Below are 12,663 nucleotides of genomic sequence, written 5' to 3'. Positions count from 1 at the left end.
AAAAGTAAATAAACATTAAAAAACTTTTGAAAAAGAAAAAGAATAAGTCTTTCTTGCAAAAAAAAACCAAGACCTCAAGGCATCTGCAGGCTAAACTGAAAGAAGGCTCAGGACTGAAAGCCCGCTTGTAGAGAAAAGCAGGAAGAGCCTAGAACAGGCTGTTTAATGATTTAGTCCTGTGCCCCACTGATTGTGTAATGTGAACTTTAACCTCCTGTTAAATATAGTTTGTACTGAGAATCCTTCACACTCTAGTAAAAATAGCTGCATGCTTGAATGGCTCATGTGCTTGATGACTGCAGGGGGAAAAGGGCTGGGTAATGCCCAGAATCGAGGAGGACCGTTAATGCCGGGGGCGGCGTGGGGGGCGTATCTGCAGCCATGCTGTCCATTTGAATGTTCTAGACGGCCATGGCAGACAGTCCCCCAGTAAGACTGGTAGCGGAGGTGGCTGGATGGTGGCCTGGCGGCTCCCTGAGCGAGGGACTGCCGCAAAGCCCACCGTTGCCTCCACATGGCATCCTTCAGCTTGTGAAGTGCGAGAGAAATAAAGAAAAGCCAAGCCTGGAGTCCAACTTCTGCTTTTGTGACTTCCAGAACCAAAGGCATCCATTATTGCTCTTTACTGATTCCTAGCGCCGTGCCCTGCCAGAATTTTCCGTATGTCGTGTGTGCAGGGATGAGGGTGCAAATGGTGTCGGAGGCCCCTGGGAAGGGCCACGTTGAATTATTTGCACACTTACTGAGGCATCTTATCAGGGTTGGGCTGGGGGGGCCTGGGTTGGCTCAGTCGATGAAGCGTCCGGTCCGACTCTCAGTTTCGGCTCAGGTCACGATCTCATGGTTTCGTGACATTACACACGATACACAACATACCAAACAGAGCCGTGTCGGGCTCTGTGCTGGCAGTGCAGAGCCTGCTTGGGATTCCCTCTCTCTCTCTCTCTCTCTCTCTCTCTGCCCCTCCCTGCTCAAGCTGTCTCCGTCTCAAAATAAATAAATAAATAAAAATTTGTTTTAAGGGGGGGGGTTGGGCTGGCAGAGAATCCCCTCACACAGGTAGTAGGGGCACAAAGCGTGTCTCACAGAGAGGAGAAATGTGTCCTCCCTGAGCCAGTTTCCTCCTGCCTTGACCCGACCCCCTAAAAAGATTCTCCCTATAGTTTAATGCTCCCAAACGGAAAACCTATACAAATGGAAGCTACGTGGAAGCTGTCCAAACTTGAACAAAGCAATGCAAATCATTGAGTGGAAAGAAACACATCCTGGGGGATTAAGTGTACCCAGCCATTGGCTGACATGGTGTGTGTGTGTGTGTGTGTGTGTGTGTGTGTGTGTGTGTGTGTGTTTTCCAGAGGAAAAAAAAAAGAGAGCAGAAGGCAAAGAAGAATTCAGGGACACCGATCCCATACCAAACACCTTCCACACGGTGGGGTCCTTCTAATTTTCCTCACTCCTGTCCCTTTGCACGGGATGGCTTCAGGCTATAGCCACCCAGCAAGATAGGATTCGTTCCCGTTTTCTGAAATACGTGAGGGAGACTCAGAGTCTGGGTCCTCTGTTGTCAGGGCTGGGGATTTCTAGCCCGGGTTGGACACCAAAACCTTGCTCTCCAGGGCTGCTCAACCCTATCTGCACTCACACATCCTGCCAGAGGGGTCTCTTGTGGTGCTGCCCAACATTGGTACGTTAACACGTCTGAGTGGGGGGCGGCTGGGTGGCTTACTCAGCTGAGCGTCCAGCTCTTGATTTCGGCTCAGGTCACGACCTCCTGGTTGTGAGATCGAGCCCAGCGTTGGGCTCCGAGTCAGGCTCCTTGTTGGGGTCTGAGCTGGGCACGGAGAGGTTCTCTCTCTGCCCCTCCCCTACTCTCTCTTTCTCTCTCTCTCAAAAGAAAAAACTATCTGAGTGACTCTGGGGTGCCTGGCTGGCTCGCTCAGTCAGTGGAGAGTGTGACTCTTGATCTCAGGGTCGTGAGTCTGACCCCCCTCCCCCCACATTGGGCATGCAGCCTCCTTTATATTTTATATAAAATAAAATAATAAAAATCTGAGTGATTCTTTTTTTAATTTTTTAAATTTTTTCTTTAATGTTTATTTTTTTTTTTGAGACCGAGAGGACAGAGCATGAACGAGTGAGGGGCAGAGAGAGAGAGGGAGACACAGAATCCGAAGCAGGCTCCAGGCTCTGAGCTGTCAGCACAGAGCCCGACGCGGGGCTCGAACCCACGACCTGCGAGATCATGACCTGAACCGAAGTCAGACGCTCATCCAACTGAGCCAGCCAGGCGCCCCCCAAAATCTGAGCGATTCTAATGCATCTGGGGTTGAGAACCACGCGGCTACACGGGACTGACTCTTTCCCATGACATTGCCACCCCTTGGTCCTGGCCTTCTACCCACTTTCGCTGGCCTTTCAGAAGTGCGCCGATCCTGCCAGCTTGTCCACAGAGGGTCTAACAAATGGGAGCAACGTTTGAGAGCCTACGGATCATGCCTTTTAGAACAAAAGTGTGCAGGGCCTAAGTGACACAGGTGTTCCTCATTTCGCTGTACATAGACGTGTCTGGTGAACACTCTCTGAATTGCATTGCAAGCAAAGCAGCAATTCTGAGAGATGTTTACTTAAATGCCTTGCTGGTATTACGTGGGGTGGTAGGAAAAGCACCCTCGTTTGGAGCCATAAACGTGGGGGTTCTTGCTTCTGTCCGCCTGCCAGCTAGCTCTGGGAGATGGAGAAAGTTCCTTCGCCCACCTGGACCGCAATTTCCTTACTTGTAGGAAGGAAGTGGGTGTAGGATTTGATAAAATTTGAAGTTCCCTGCGCTACGTACCGTGTGTGGGTCATGACATTGCTACTCTGTCGAAGCCTCGCACGATCCGGCTGTAGGATGACTGTGTCATTTAACCAGTGGCTTTGCGTGACAATATGGTTGTCTCATTATAAAAGAAAATGCTCTAAAAACACAAAAGGCTGTTGTTCCTAAATAAAAACTAGGTCAAGCTCTCGCTCTCCTTTTAAGAACACCCTTTTAAGCACAATCTGAGTGAATTTAGAGAGTCTAATGCTTACAGTTGGACGTTAATTATAGGTTCTTTCACTGACATGTGTGACCTTGACTTTCAATTATTCAGGAGTGGCCAGTACAGAACCTAAAGTGGGCTGTTGACACAAGAGGCTGGGAAATGAGGTAACCCTTCTCTCTTTTCCCCAAATCAGAATGCCTTGATCAGCGTTTGGTGTAGGTATTAAGGACACATTCATTTTAGAGAAGGTTAATTGAGTCCAATGGCGTAAGTCTGGTGTTTAGGTATTATTCACACTTGCTGAGAGAGCGTATTAGAGGGAACCTCAGAGAGGTTCGTACCGGGTTGGGGCTTGTACAGAATAGATGTCAAGAGGGCCCCGTGCTGGCGGGGTTTACTGAAGGGTCCATTTCCGGCCTGGTAGCAGCGGGCCGCGAAGGGCCGGGAGCGGCAGGTGCACCGTGACAAACCAGCTGACCCGCGCTAGGCTGTCACCGCAAAGCCGGCCCCTCTGGGCCTAATCCTGCCCGGGAATCTGAAGCCGGAGGCCTCACTTAGCGGTATGGATCGTCCTGTGATTCCTAGCTGCGGTCGGAGGAGCCCGGGGGCCCGGGAAGGGGGCCGGGGGGGGGGGGGGCGCGGAGATGTCCCAGAGGAAGCATCAGAAAAGCAGGGGGAGCCCCGCGGGCCAGGGACCCAGCACGGCCCCCTCCTCATGCAGCCCGAGAGGCTGAGCTTCCCTATGGAGAGCCGTGTGGGTTTTTCGTGGGAAAATGTCCTGTGGCAAAAACAAACAACACGACTCTTCCAACCCCACCGGAGGGAATTCCTAGCTAATTCCACCCGGAGGGAGTGAATGCATCAGTGTCTAGTCCTGGGGAGAACTCGTTCTATTCGGCCTCCCGGAGCACACTCTGGAGACACTCGGAGGATACACCCTTGTCTGTAAAGACGTGATTTACTTTGTAAAAGCAACACAGTGAAGAAGCCTGTCTCACTGTTTGCCTCGGGCCTTGATGGGTGGTCAAGACGGGTGGTCAAGGCCACCCGGAACTTCGGAGGAAGTTCAAAGATGAAGTGGGGGCTCCCTCCCCCCCCCATCCCGTCCCCTTGGGAGCCAGGCCAGTTATGGCTTTTCTCTCCCTTCTCTTTTGCTAGGGGACACTGCCTGGGGAGACGGTCTCTTTAGAGCCGTAACGTTGCAAGGAGTCCTCGCAATGGGACACGTGCCTCCAGAAAGTTCACAGGTGCAGCCTGTGAGAATAGTATGTTCCAGCTCAGGGGGCTTAACAGCCCTAATCCAACGGCTCCTGGCACAGTTGTTTCCAGAGTGCCATCCCTGTCTCAGGGAAGGCTTTCTGCCCCATTGCAGTCCTGTCTCAATGGTCAGGTGGTTTTAGATTTGCTTCCCCGACCCCACCCTCCTCCAGCTGTAATAGGAGATCAGGTTTCCATCCCTACACTGTGTTTCGTTCCTTCTGCCTCAATGTTTCCTGTGTTTCCCGAGCCTGGGACAATCCCATCGAAGCCTTGGCCCCCATCTCCGTGACATCAGGCAGGAGTTCCCTTATCTCAAGAGGGAGGCCCTGGGCTTGCTTCCTAAGGAAATGGCTTTGGGGGTAACTAAGGCGTTTTGACTCTTTGGGGTTAGTTAGGCCTGGACACAGGGGTGCCTCATCGTTTGCACAATGTATTTCTGAAAACGAGAGAGGACGAACTCAAATTTCAATCCACCACTTTCAGAGGAGGGGGAGGAAAAAAAGCAAAACATACATCTGAAGTTGCCTCAATTTCTCTGATGGGTTTGGATTTTTGTAAGCCCCATACTTCCTGCATGGGTGACAAGGTCACACGTGGATACCCACGGACTGTGGTCCAATCACAGACCTCGGGCGTCAGGTGGAGCGTTTCCTCTCCCCCCCCCCCCGACCCGTGAACGTTTCCAGTTGTTCCTCTGTCCTTCTGCCCCCCCTGCAGGGAGAGCCAGACTCCCTTGTAGTTCTCTGTGTTCATTAACTTTCTTCTTACCTGGGCTCCTGAGGTAGGCTCTTGCATTGTTCCCTGTGGGTCAGGCTGTTCAGAAGCCGGTGGCTGGAAAGGTTAGTGCTGGGGGCTGGGCCGACGCAGGATCCTGCTGGTTGGTGATGGTTTGGCCGAGCCTAGCAGGATGGCGGGGGTGGAAGCCGGTGGATTCATGTGGGTGTCTTGTTTGTCTGAAGGAAGAAGGGGGACGGGATCTATTTTTGTCACGACTCATGGTTCACAACAGCTTTCTCTCAGCAGACGATTTCCGAGCTTTGGGCAATTTCAGGGATCTCGGTTATGCAAACTTTCTTGGAGAAGAGACCCCCGTCTTTACAGGATGACCCATGGGGGCCGGCGCTTCTGGACCCGCTTCTCTGAGGAGTGTGGCCACTGAGGGGACAGTGCTTGCTGGTGATCACAGTCACTTGCCAGTTTTTTAATTTTGAGGGCGGGGTGGGGCAGAGAGAGAGGGAGAGACAGAGAATCCTAAGCAGGTTCCACACTGTCAGTGCGGAGCCCGATGCGGGGCTCGAACTCACGAGCCACGTGCCTTCCCTTCTCACTAACTCTCCGCACATTCCCTATGGTCTGTCGTTGGGGCCTCCTTGCGTTGCTCCTCCCACCTCAATGCTGCATTGGAGGTGGTGGGTCCCATTGGCCAAAGCTGACCTCAATGTCCATGTAACCCAGAGGGGACTGTATTAAGATATTATGATAATAGGAAGCACAGGTCCTGCCCACTGTCATTAACCTTGACTCATGCTCCATTAGGGATTGCTCGTACATGTTATTGTTCTCCAGAATCAGGTCCTCAGCATCTCTCTCACACTACGTACTCCTTGGGCTATGTCGTCTATTCCTGTGGATCTAATTTCCACCTAAGTTGCAGAAGGCCTTCTAAATCTACGATTTGAGCTCCCTTCCAGACATGGAGAGTCGCGGATCTAGCCACCCCTTCTCACCTCCACGTGGGTGCGGTACAGCTGCCTTGAGTTTCACATATCTGACATTCAACTCATTCTCTTCCCCCAGCCAGCGGTTTCTTCTGTGCTGCTTCTTCTCCTGGGGGGGGGGGGGGCTGTGTTCTCCTCACCTACCTAGAAACTCAAGAGAGAAATTTAGTTGTCAGCCCAAACCTTTACCTCCTCCCCTACACCATCCCTCCTTCGTGTCACTGCATGCTTCAAACAACCTCGGTGGTTTTCCATCCCCTGCAGAATGGAGTTGAAACTTTCTCTTGTAGCACAATAGGCCCTTGTTATCACATCCCTGCATATGTACATGTGATCCTTGAACTTGCGGTAGCCAAGTGTAACTTCTGGCAGCTTTCTGAATTAGCTACTTGTGTGTGTGTGTGTGTGTGTGTGTGTGTGCACTGAGCCTTTAGACACTGTTTTGTAAGGCTTTGCAAAGCTGGGAACACCCTTCATTCCCTTTTCCCCCAGCTAATTTCTCTTGCTTCCTTAAATCTGCTGTGGTGTCATCTCCAGAAATCCCTTTCTCCACAATAATGCCCCATGATGGGAATTAGCAGTCGTTAAATTCTGTTAGAGGCTTAGCACTCTGAATATATTTACATATGTCATCTTTTTTCTGATTTTTTTTCAACAGCCCTGTAAAGAAGGTATTATTGCCCTGGTTTAATAATACAGAATCTGGGTTCCCAGAGGCAAGGAAATCAGGGAGCTGGTTAGAAATGCAAATTCTTGGGGCGCCTGGGTGGCTCAGTCGGTTACGTGTCTGACTTTGGCTCAGGTCACAGTCTTGAGTCTTGGGAGTTTGAGCCCCGTGTCAGGCTCTCTGCTGTTAGCGCGGAACCCACTTTGGATCCTCTGTCTCCCTTTCTCTCTGCCCTTCCCCTGCTTGTGCTCTCCCTCTCTCTCAGAAATAAATAAACATTTAAAAAAAGTGATTTCTCAGGCTCCATCCGTGGCGGAGCCAACCCGAATCTCTGGGGGTAGGACCCAGCACGCTGTGTTGTAGGAGTCCTTGGGTGATTCATGCACACTGCAGTTCGAGAAGCACTGCACCCAGAGTTGAAGCGATCGCATGGTTGATGGAGAGAGCAATTCTGGAGGGGCTGGCCCAGAGGAAAGCACCTTTCTCCCAAGTGCTTGGAAACCAACTCAATGCCACTGAAAGGAGTAAAGTTATGATCTGAAAGGGAAATTAACTGGAAAATGAATCAGAGCACCAGGGTTAGGTAGGCCTATGTAAGTTACCATTGAACACACTGCTGAGTGTTAGGAAAATCCTCTTTGAGACCATGACTGCAGACACATAGGATCTTGTCTGGCAAAACAATTTAGTCTTAACGGGTCCCCTGGAAAGGAGGGCCTTGGAGGTAGACTGTCCCAAGGAGGAATCGCCTTTTTTTCCAGCCTCCCACAGTCCCCCCTGGGCTAGCAGTGTCTCACTCCCTAAACAGGACTGGTGTTGGGTCCAGCTGGAGTTTGGGGGATAATTCAGGAGTATGTGCTCTTTGTTGGGAGTCTCTTGAAGGCGTGTACGCATCTCTAAAGGTGAACTTTCAGGGGCGCCTGGGTGGCTCAGTCGGTTAAGCGGCCGACTTCGGCTCAGGTCATGATCTCGCGGTCCGTGAGTTCGAGCCCCGCGTCGGGCTCTGTGCTGACAGCTCAGAGCCTGGAGCCTGTTTCCGATTCTGTGTCTCCCTCTCTCTGACCCTCCCCCGTTCATGCTCTGTCTCTCTCTGTCTCAAAAATAAATAAATGTTAAAAAATTAAAAAAAAAATAAAGGTGAACCTTCAGGTCAACAAGAGACATTTGGGGAGTAGGAAGCCCCAGTTGAAAAAGATGACTGCTGGGGCACCTGGGCAGCTCAGGCTGGTTAAGTGTCCAATTCTTGATTTCACCTCAAGTCACGATCTCATGGTTTGTGAGCTGGAGCCCCGTGTTGGGCTCTGTGCCGACAGTGCGGAACCTGCTTGGGGCTCTCTCTCTCTCTCTCTCTCTCTCTCTCTCTGTCCCTTCCCTGCTTGTGCTCTCTCTCTTTTTCAAAACAAATAAGTAAACTTAAAAAAACAAAACAAGATGACCACCAAAGGGGTCAACTTGAAGATCAGACCCTGGCTATGGCCAACAAGTGGTCCAGAGTATATTCCAGACTACATACAGGTTCCAAGTCGTCGTCTACCGTTGCTGCTACTAAAAGGCAAAATAAATAACTGCCATCCATCAGCATCATTTTACAGGGACAGATACCGATATTTACAGAGGTAAAGCAATTTGTCCCAACCTATATTCTGGGGCAATGAAGAGGTCTTTGCATAGTACACAGAGCAAAATAGAAGGGGGAAAATCAGTCCCCCCCCCCACTGAGCTCTAAGAGAATCAAAATCAACCCCAAAGTTGGCATTTCCTTCCATCACGAATGTAAGTACCCGTATCCATGTCAGTAATGGGGAATGAAGTCCCTTCCCTATCATATTACGGTTGTTGTGAATATCGGGACATGTCCTCCACACTCAGCGTTACATCAAAATATTGGCACTTACTAAACTCGCCTCTAGATCTTGTTACTTAATGTGCTAACAGAGGGGGTAAAAATACTGCCATAATAAATTTATTTTTAAGCATCAGGAAAATTTTGACCGCCTTTTCAGTTATAGTTCAGCAAAATTTGTTTCCTAGGTCGTCTTCTAGATTGTGTGCAATAAAAAGACCTCATATAGGGAAACAGCCCCTGGGCTTTACCAGATTCATAATATTAAAAAAAAAAAAAAAGAGGGGCTCCTGGGTGGCTCAGTTGGTTAAGGGACTGACTCTTGGCTTTGGCTCAGGTCATGATCTCATGGTTCATGGGTTTGAGCCCCGTGTTGGGCTCCATGCTGTCAACACGGAGACTGCTTGGGATTCTCTCTCTCCCTCTCTCTGCCTCTCCCCCGTGCTCTCTCTCCTTCTCAAAATAAATAAACTTAAACAAAGGGAAGATCCCCATGAGAGGTGGAGTTGGAAGCCACATCCCACTCCACGGGTTCCAAGTCATCTCCCCTTCATACTATCCCCTGCCTTGGTCCAACCTGGCGATACCCAGAGCCATTGCCAACATAGAAGTAGTCAGTGGCTGGGGATGTGGAGAGCTGTGCAGGTCTTAGTCGCACGCTAGCTGAGTTCTGCTGATGCATCCGAAATGCCTTGGTGGTTTGAGAACAAATCTATAAGCTCCTTCTCTTATTACCTCTGACGGGGGAATTGCAAAATCATTGCCAACATTCATAATATTTGTATTGAGTGCCAATATGTTGGTTTCCATCCTGATACCTTAAGACAAGTTCAGTAAATATCCACGTAGCATTGCAATGCACAGACATCATGGTTGGTGTGGGACTAAAGGAGGAAAAGACTGGAGCCTACGCTTCAGGGACACAATCCAATCAAAATATAGGCAAAACCTGTATTTAGGCAATGGGAAAACAGTGTGGCTTGGGATTAACCCATGTAGCTGTGGAAGTTAGGGGTGGGAGAGGCTCATTCTGACAAGCATAGGGTGGGGGTGCCTAAGGAAGAGAAGGGATTGGTTAGAAACATGAAAGGTAAGCGGAGCAGGTGGACTTGGGGGATGGGGGGAGGGCTGTAGCCTAATAGCCAAAGGTAGAGTGTTTTTGTAAAAATCACGTGTTCCATATGTAAATGTCAAACTCTTTGCAGTGGCTTACAAGTCCGTATGCAGCCTGGAGTCCATGACCTCTCCCCACTCTTTTCCTGCTTTCTCCCCTTTGCACACCCTAATCCAGCTGCACTGGCCCACCCTTGCCCTTCTTTGTGCAAGCCAGACCTGCACCTGCCCCAGTGCCTTTGCATTTGCCATTCGTTCTGCATAAAACACTCTTCTCCTGGATATCCGGGATGCCCACTCGAGTCCTCATCTTTTTTATGTCTTGGACCAGATGTTACCTTCAGAGGAAGGCTTTCGACCACCCTACTTAAAATTTCAACCCCCCACCCCCACCGCCCGTCCCTATCCTGGCACACCACCCCATTTCCTGCTTTAATTTTCTCTAAAATACTGATTATCACTGACCTACTCTATCAGCGGTTCTTGTTGAAACTGGAGGCCTTGTTGAAACTGCTGGGCCCCATCCCCAGGTCTCCGGTTCAGGAGGCCTGATAATGTGCATTTCTAACAAGTTCCCATGTGATGCTGAGGCTGCTGGTCTAGAGACTCACTTTGAGAACCAGGGCGCTATAAATCGAACTTACTTATTGATTGCCTCTCTCCACTAGAATGTAAGCTGCTTATAGGAGCAATCTTTGCAGACAAAGATTTTGTTCATTTCTGGATCCCAGTGCCAGAACAGTGGCTAGAACATTCAGACATATTGGTTAAGTAAAGGGCATGTCAGGATGCTGGGATGTGTGCAGTGGGGGGAAGTCTGAAAGGGAAAGTTTGGGCCATATTCTTAGCATATTGTTACAGTAATAACACTATTATTATGAAGCCAAAACGTATCATAACACAACCATCATTGATTATTTGCACTATGCCAGGCCATTTAACAATAAAGTTCAGAGAGCCTCTTAGGTCTATGTGATTTGCCTAAGATCACACAGGACGTGTAATAAATAGTTCAGTTGGAATTTGGATTTTAACTTAGGTCTATCTTACTGCAAAAGGGTGGCTTTATACTCAGGAGAACAGTGTGGAGTTTCCCTAAAGAATTAAAAATAGATCTACCCTACGGCCCAGCAATAGCACTGCTAGGAATTTACCCAAGGGATACAGGAGTGCTGATGCATCGGGGCACTTGTACCCCAATGTTTATAACAGCACTTTCAACAATAGCCAAATTATGGAAAGAGCCTAAGTGTCCATCAAATGACGAATGGATAAAGAAGATGTGGTTTATATATACAATGGAATACTACTTGGCAACGAGAAAGAATGAAATCTAGCCATTTGCAGCAACGTGGATGGAACTGGAGGGTATTATGCTGAGTGAAATAAGGCAGAGAAGGACAGATATCATATGTTTTCACTCATATGTGGATCTTGAGAAACTTAACAGAAGACCAGGGGGGAAGGGAAGGGGAAAAATAGTTACAGAGAGGGAGGGAGACAAACCACAAGAGACTCTTAAATACAGAGAACAAACTGAGGGTTGATGGGGGGTGGGGGAGGGGGGAAAGTGGGTGATGGGCATTGAGGAGGACACTTGTTGGGATGAGCACTGGGTGTTGTATGTAAGCGACGAAGCATGGGAATCTACCTCAAAAACCAAGAGCACCCTTTACACACTGTATGTTAGCCAATTTGACAAACAATTATATATTTTTAAAAAAAAAGATGGCTTTAAACACTATGCTACAAAGTCATCTAATGACTGGATTTTTGAATTTTTTATTTTGCAATGGTTTTAGATTTCCAGAAGAGCTGCAAAGATGCTGTAGAGAGTCCCCATATAACCTCCATGCAGCTTCCTCTAGTGTTGTCTTACGTAACCATGGTACGTTTTTCAAAACTAGGAAATAAAAGTTGGTACAATGCTATTAACCTACCTATAGACTTTATTCGGATCTCACCTATTTTTCCATTAATATGTCCTCATCTGTTCTGGGATCGAATCCAAGGTCCTGTTGTCTAGCAAGTTTCAGAGCCTCGCTGTGGACAAGTTTGAATGTGGGTAATATGAGGTGCTGAAGCTACCGAGATGGCCGAGACGCCACGCAGTCCTTGAGATGCCTACAGCAGGGACACAGACACAGACATAAAGGGTTTCACTAGACAAGGTCTAGGCAGACAGGCAACCTGCTCTCAGGGTTTAGGAAGGCTTCTGGGGAGAGTAGGTGGGAGGAATAGTGTGAGTAGGTCTCCAAGGCACCAAGAATCAGCAGAGGGAAAAGCCAGAGGGTGGTGGTAGAGGGGAAGAAACCAGAGGAGCCCGGTCAGGAACCGCCAAAAACGGAGACATAACGCATCGGTGCCAGGGACTAACAAGGCTCTCTTCTAGGGGCCAGTGTGGTCAGGTGTATGTGTGAGCTGGAATCTTCTGGCGGGAGCATGGAGGTCAAATGTTTACCCTTTGATGGTGAATTGTCTAACACCTTGTCATTTTGTCAAACTTGCAATATGGAAGGCAGGAGAGCCTCATGGGCTCCGGAAAGAAACCATTGAGTTGGAATCTCACGGGACTCCACCACTTTCTACCTATGTGACTTGGAAGGTCGCTTGCTTTTCTGTGCCTTGCATTTCCCATCTGCAAAACGGGGAAATACTGGTAATCCTCTCATAGCGTTGGCAGAATTAAGTCAAATGGTGGCTGGAAGGCCCTTAGCGCAATGCCTGCGTGCAGAGAGTAGTCAGTGAACATCAGCCGTTAATTAACGGTGAATCTACTTTGCATCTTGCTTATATTTCTCAGATAAAATCTGAGACACCCGAATAACAGCTTTGAAGAGAGCTTTCACGTATATAAGTCTCATGACCACTCCAGGATAATTTATCGTGCCCATTTTATAGCTAGAGAAAGCAGGACAAAGCACAGCAAAGTTGAATGACAAAACTAAGAGCACCTGACAGTCGAGTTGAAGAGCAAGTCTTTGGTCTAAATTCCCAGATGCCTTATGCTGCTTATGCTGCTACTGAGACATTGGC

General features: G+C 48.9%; 1 non-coding gene across 1 annotated transcript; it reads right to left on the bottom strand.

The window, feature by feature from the left end:
* Positions 1-2,204: 2,204 nt before the first annotated feature.
* On the bottom strand, positions 2,205-2,289 carry TRNAR-UCG. Its single transcript has one exon. It is a non-coding gene; the product is annotated as a tRNA-Arg (tRNA).
* Between the last annotated feature and the right edge of the window lie 10,374 nt (positions 2,290-12,663).

Source organism: Felis catus, chromosome C1 (assembly GCF_018350175.1).
Source record: "Felis catus isolate Fca126 chromosome C1, F.catus_Fca126_mat1.0, whole genome shotgun sequence".
In the NCBI taxonomy this organism is placed as follows: Eukaryota; Metazoa; Chordata; class Mammalia; order Carnivora; family Felidae; genus Felis; species Felis catus.
This window is presented reverse-complemented; position numbering and strand designations above follow the sequence as displayed.